Source organism: Sturnus vulgaris, chromosome W, assembly GCF_052056855.1.
Source record: "Sturnus vulgaris isolate bStuVul1 chromosome W, bStuVul1.hap1, whole genome shotgun sequence".
Lineage (NCBI taxonomy): Eukaryota > Metazoa > Chordata > Aves > Passeriformes > Sturnidae > Sturnus > Sturnus vulgaris.
In genome coordinates this window covers 370,053-376,888 of record NC_142282.1, presented here as the reverse complement: position 1 = coordinate 376,888, position 6,836 = coordinate 370,053, and the positions used below count along the sequence as shown (strand labels likewise).

At 44.0% G+C, this 6,836-nt stretch overlaps 1 protein-coding gene across 7 annotated transcripts in view; it reads left to right on the top strand.

Annotated features, from left to right (window-relative positions):
• The first annotated feature begins 186 nt into the window (after window positions 1-186).
• LOC148220000 (alpha-protein kinase 2-like) overlaps window positions 187-6,836 on the top strand; it is a 25,181-nt gene continuing 18,531 nt past the window's right edge. For all 7 annotated transcript variants that reach the window (XR_015799146.1, XR_015799145.1, XM_088155711.1 and 4 more), the window contains exon 1: window positions 187-1,676. The gene's annotated coding sequence lies outside the window, so the exon portion shown is untranslated. The remainder of the gene's footprint in view (window positions 1,677-6,836) is intronic.

The following is a 6,836-nucleotide window of genomic DNA, read 5'->3' as shown; positions in this document are numbered from 1 at the left end:
TGAGGGGCCGCGCCCTGAGGGGAGCGCGGGCTCCGCGTCCTGAGGGGCCGCGCCCTGAGGGGAGCGCGGGCTCCGCGCCCTGAGAGGCCGCGCCCCGAGGGGAGCCGTCGGCCCTGCGGACCCCGTGAGGGAGCAGACACACCGGAGGTGTGGTTGTACCTGTGTTGAAATGGGAGTGGTGTATATCTGACTGCGAGGGTGAGACCTCCTGCAGCGTCTCCAGCTGGCGCTGGGTAGGCCGAACGTAGCTTTAGAACCGGGGCTGCGGCGTAAACCAGACAAAGGCCACACGACACTGAGGGCAGGGGTCTCGCTCTGAGGAGAAACAACTTTATTCAGCTGCAACCAGCAGGAACCATGGACTCTCCTCCTTAACCCAACTTTCCCCAGCCTGCTACGACTCTCCAAGAGTGCAATGTAAGCACCTTGCGTCCTTTAGCGAGGCAGAGGAGAGGAGGGGCTGCTCGGGAGGAGCCTGCCAAGGAGATGCTCCCGTGAGTGATCGTCATCGCTGCAAACGGGCAGGCGATCTGAGGCGAATTCTCACCTCTCTGGTATTGCAACTTGCTCAAAGTGGACTGAAAGTGCCTAAGAATGTTACTAACATTTTTAATCAGTGATCCCGCATTCGGGTTGCTCAGAGAGGTGGTAGGTGCCCCATCCCTAGAACTTGGTCTGGTGGAAGGTGTCCCTGCCCATGTTGGTGTTGGACTATATGACCCTTAAAGGTCCCTTCCAACCCAAACTGCTCCGATTTGAATGTGCTGCCTCTCATTTCTTTGGAGGTTATTTTGACTATTAGGCTTTTATATAAAACGTAGGTATCCTTATTGCTATTTCTGGATGAGGGTGGTTGGAGGTGCTATATTTATTGCTGAACACCCCAGTTTCCTATCTGTCTAGATAACACTGGGAGCAAGAAGTGTTTAGCACAATAATATCTTGTAACCAGTTTTAGCTGCACATTTGCAAAATCCTTTGGAAAAAATTGGGCACAAAAGTTGCTTTTTAGCCTCTTCCAGATCCCTTGAGCTCAGGGCAGTTTGTGCAATTCATTCCAGCTTGTCCTATGTGAGACTTATCTCCTTGGGTACCAAGAGTGGAAATACTTTCTTACTTCAGGATTCACTTATTTGCCTTTGAGGGATAAGAATAATTAGGTGAACTTCTGTGTAAAGATTGTGAAAAGTCCACTGTCCACCTTTGATTTCCTCAGTCTGCTTGTTAGGCACTGGGGATTTTCTCCTACCCAGCATAACTTTTGTGTGTTTAACTTCCAGCAAGTAAGAAATTCCCAACAAGCCTAGGAGAGCAGTTAGGTGCTTCAAAGAACAACCCAGTGCTTTGTTATTAAAAGCTAAGGCCAACACTTCCTCTGTCTCAAGGCCATTAGGAAATTCCTATGGACTTCTATGGAAGTAGGATGTGCCCTCGCCTCACTGCCAGCTCCCTGTCTGGCAGAGGTTTTCCCAGGAAGGGCCATCTGCTGCGTGTAATGAAATCGTCTGTCTTAAAAGTCAAACTGTTCAGTGATCAGACTCCCTATCCTGAGGTCACGCTCCAAAACACCACCGAAGCTGTCGGCTGCCTTGCAGCTCCCAACAACATGCACAAATTCAGCCTCCTTTGTCTCCTGCAGGGAGGCCCAGCCCAGGACGTCCACAAAGAGCTGGAGAGTAAGTGAGGGGTCGGGGTGTTTGGGCTTTGAAAATTACTTGTTTGCTTTTTTTCCTCCTGTGTGAAATAGAATGTATGTCATAAAAGATGAAGGAAGGAGAGCGAGTTGTTATTATCAATGCACTACATGGATATAGTGATTTATGCCACTATTGACCAGGAAATGGGATTTGTTATTTCCTCTGCTAAAGAAGAGCCATTTTTGTTTATCCTGACAGATCTGGGTTTTTCTAAACATGTTGCATTTAGAATTCTGCTCACTGTTTCTGAAACTACACTCTGGTACTATTTCCACCAAATTGGACAAAATTGCAAAAATTGTACGAAAGCAAGCTTCCTTCTCTAAAGAGTGCGTAAGTGATACCAGGTATCCTGAAAAACACATTTATTTATTTATTTTAATATTTATTGCATGGTCTAATACTCATTAGGTAAAAAGTTCCTCCATTCTTGAGAAAATTATCTGGTCATTTGGTAGCAATAGATGATTCCCAGGCTTTATGAATTGCTCAGTCTGACAGGGTCAGATGCTTGACAGATGTTAAAAATAGATTTAGACATATCAGTGTTAAGAGTTGTGCTGTGATTGCTTATTTTAATTACTCTATATTAAGGTGTTTGTTTGACATGTGCAGAGCCAGTCATTTTTTATTCCATTTAGCTGATGAATTATGGCTGAGGTGTTTTTATACTGTGGTGCTGTTTACAGTGGGTATTGCACTAATCAAAATGTTATCAAAAAGCCTTGGATATTGGCAGTTGAAGAACCGCAATATATCACAGAATTTTTGGCAAGGACATATTTTCCAGACATCTGCTTTTTGAAGAGCCATAACTTCACTGATGTTTTTCTTACCTAAACCTCTTTCATCCAATAGATAGTGTGAGAACTGGTTTAGATAACACAGTGTTTCTGTAGTTTGGATTCTGACTCTTTGATAATTGTGCTGCTCAAGGTGTTCTATTTGGTTGTGGTGTCTCAAAGGACTTGGAGAAGAAGAGTGGGGTTATTGTTTGCATTTGAGGCTGAGCTCCTATGAGGTGAAGAAACAAGAAGAAAATGCATTATTGTAAATCTGTGCACGTGTGGGTTCTCATGACTACCCCATCAAATGTTTCACTCTTTAGTAGGCTCACTGCTGTGTAAATCCTTGCTATGGTGAGTAGAGTTCACAAAGTCACAGTGAATTCTGGTTTCTGGTTACAATTCTGGTTACAAAACAGTCAGCAGGGTGACTGGGGATTAGATGCAATTATAACTGTTGACTTCTTAGAGGAGCTAAACAAAACATATGCAAAGTTCTGTAGGAAAGCTAAAACAGATCTGAGAAATATTCAAGGGAGAATGGCAAGGGAATTAGCATTAACTTTGGAGCATAGCAGCATTTAAGCAAGACACTCAGATTTCAGAGGTGACAGGTTTTATGTTATATATATGGTGCTGTAATCAGTCAATCTTGGAATCCTGTGCTTAGTGGAGATGCCTTTCTGCTTTTTTTTATTGTTTCTGTTCTACTTTTGCTGCTTTCTGTTCCTTTAATCAATATTTCCTACATCCTGCTGTTCATACCAGCAAGGTTTCTGGTTGGATCTATGTAATATATGACCATTTCTGTTATTCATCTGTGGTTATTGTTGGTTTGGTTTGGAGATATTTCATGTTCATCTTAAATATAGCCTAATTATATTGACCAGCTTTCTTTGTGGTTTAGCTATCTGCCAGTAAAACATCTCCTAAAGGGATGTATGGGAATATAATATAGTATGCTCAGGCGGGTGGAGAAGGAGCTTTTGCTAAATCGAAGAACAGTAGTAGGATAGGATAAGGATAGGATAGGATAGGATAGGATAGGATAGGATAGGATAGGATAGGATAGGATAGGATAGGATAGGATAGGATAGGATAGGATAGGATAGGATAGGATAGGATAGGATAGGATAGGATAGGACAGGATAGGATAATGTTGCAAAAAAACTCCAGATCCCAAAGTTCAACCTGTGGGGTGGAGCCCAGAGTAGGAAGCTCAGCTGTCGGTTGAGGAGTTATCTGAGACCAAAAACCTCAGATCACAAAAGGCAAAGCATACAAGCACTAACTCCAAACAGGATCTGTCTGCTGGAGAAGTGTTGGAAGAACAGGCGAGCAGACTGCATGTTGCTCACATCCATATCCTCCTCAGGAACAAAGGAGAAATGCTGGCCTTTTTGTGCGTGCAACTTTGGTGGAAGTTAATCCTCGATCACTTAAGGGAAAGGGCTCTGACAAAACTGGTGTGGCCAGCAGCAGTTCAGTTCCTGCAGCCATGGTCTGTGCTCTGAGGCACACAGTGTTTCTGGAGCTCTCTCATGTTTCAGGTATCCCAGAACTGTTGTCAGCTCGGTGTAAAGAGCCCAAAGTGTTGGTTGATGAAAGGCTATTTGCCAGTGTGAACCACTGTGGCGTTATCAGTGTCATTGCCCCGGTGCTGTGCTGAGATATCCCCCGTGTGGGCATCACACTCAGCCTCTCCCCTCCCACTCCTTTGGGCCGGGTGGGCGTGAGGCAGGGCCTTGGCAGGACGTGCTGTGCGTGGGAGCGCTGGGGGTGCACAGCCTGGCTCCATCGAGGGCTGGGCATTGAGCAGGGGCTCCCTGTGCCATGGGAACGCGTGGGACGGGCCCTGAGCCGCGGGGCTGGGGCCGCACAGATAACGGGACGCGATTCCCGCGTGGGCGGACAGCTCCGGGAAGGTCAGGGACCAGGGAGTGCTGCGGAAAGATAAGAAGGAATCCTACTGAAAAGGGCGTGGGCTGAGGAGGGCCTGCACACAAAACAGACATTACTCCATGAATAGATCATAACTAAGAGAAAAATGCTTCAGAGAGGTCACAAAGGGAATTTTTCCTTTGACTCTAGAGGACATGAACATCACGGAACGGCACAGATTCACTTCTGGATTGCTAAAATGCATAAGCTGCTCGTATAAATAATTTCTGTGAATATAAAATTGCTTACAAAGGAAGATTTTAATTTTGGTTATAATTTAATAAAGTAGGGAAAAAAGTGATGCAAGAGAGAAAATTTAATGGCCACTTTTTAAGTTTCATCAAGTTTATGTATTTTTGTCAATTAATTTTTTTTCTGACATTAGGAATAATCCCACAGGTCCTTCTGAAATCACTAGAAGTGGCTTTGTCACCAAAACTACCTACAAAGTAGAAAAGAATTTACATTTTTTCCTTCCATGTTAAAGTGTAATTCAAAACTGTTTTGGTCTCAATTGAAATAAATGATGAAATATTGAACATATTTAATAACTTATAAAAATAAGGTTAAAATTGGGAAAGATGTCATTTCACGGAAAAGAATTTTGAACAGTCAGATTTTGTATTTAGAACTGGAATTTCAGACAATATTTTCACTATGAATAGTGAATAGATTTTTCACAACCAGTGCGGAATTATGACAAAGTATGAATTTTAAATGAAAATTCTCTTCTGAAAATTGGCTTGAATTTGTTTCATTATGTGTTTGCCTTACAGAAACCTTGGGTGATTGTTTTAGCCATTTTGATGTATTTCCCAGCCATTCTTTTGTTAGATACTATTTTAAATTGATTGGTTTTCACAAACACTGATAATTTCCTGCCATCAAAGGGTTTTGGTGAAGCAGCTCCATCTGCCTCTTGCTTCCTTGTTAATCTGACTATTGCAGGTTTGCATCAGTTCAGTATTTCCCCTCAATCACACTCCAGCACAGTTGTCAGGTTACTGTTCTCACGCTGCTCCCACCTTTGTTCTCCCTTAATCTCAGTTCCCAGGCACTAAGCTCAGGCAGCAGCAGACCCTGCTGAGCATAAACGTGTGCTTCATTTGCCTCAAGGGCTGCCATAAAATTCCCCACGGTTCTGATCAGTATGAAATGGAAAATCTGTGTTCAGAAGATTAGAGAGCCAAACCAGGCATATTTCCTACCATGACCTGCTCAGACTTGGTGTGTGAATTCCTCCTGTGTGGCTGTGCTTCAGTGTCTCCTGTTGTGAGCGAGCCAGGACCTGATTCAGCAAGTAACATCATTAGTTTGCAGAGTGAGAGTTGGGACAAGCAGCCACAGCACTCTGGCATGTTTAAATGTTCTCATGTCTTCTGCCGACAAGTATTCAACTCCCAGTTTATCAGGAAGCGAGTTGAGGTCAACAGCTGATGGTAAATGATCACAGTCTCTCGCATTGGTCTTCCCTCTGTGAATTCATTGTGCATCTTCTGTCACAAGTTTTCCTGACGAGCTGAGAGGGTATCATACTAAAAGTTCTCTTTCCAGTTTCTATCTAAATTCAGTAATTGAATTTAAAAAAAAATACGTTCTATTTTCTTCCCAGATTTTAACAAATAATATCTCTTTTTCTCGGGTGGAAGCCCATCATTTATTGGAGTCTTCCTCCTGGAACACTATTTTGCTTTCATTTCTGTGGTTGCATCTGACAATGCATGGAAATCCAATGTAATTTTCATATGGAGAAATCTGACAGCTCCTGCTGTTTCAGCACCAGACTCCAGCCCAGCTCCAGCTCTCTCCTTTGGTCAGCCTGCAGTACCTGTGTCACCTGCAGTACCTGTGACACCTGCTGGGCACCAGCAGGGCCCTGACTGTGGCCCTGGAGGCAGTGCTGGGCAGGGCAGGGCAGGGCTGGGGGCCGTGGGACCTGGGCCAGGGCAGGGACATGAGCAGGAAACGTCATTACAGTAGAAGCACAGGGACGGAAAAGGAGAATGAACACAGGTGTCTTTAAATGGCTTCATCAGATTACATGGCAAGAGAGCTTTTCCTGCTGCTCTTCATTAATTCTGGATTAAATGTAGTCACTTCTTTTCAGAGCTGTTAGTCTGGCATCCTCCAGGAGGTCAAATTTACTTGAAACTGCTACAGTACTTTTCTAGCATGACCAATGTCACACCTTTTTCAAGGTGACCAATGAACCAGAGTGCCCCTAGCAGTGTACAAAAACATCTCAAGTTTCTCAGAATTCCTAAGGTTTGGCAATGCTAAGGATGGGCTTTGTTACAGGAAGAGAGAGGCAATTCCACAGTTCTTTGGATTCAGCTAGTGGAAGCCTTTTGGTGTATTTCACTTGGATTTTATGTGAATTCAGCATTGCCACACCACCTTGCTACTGCACACC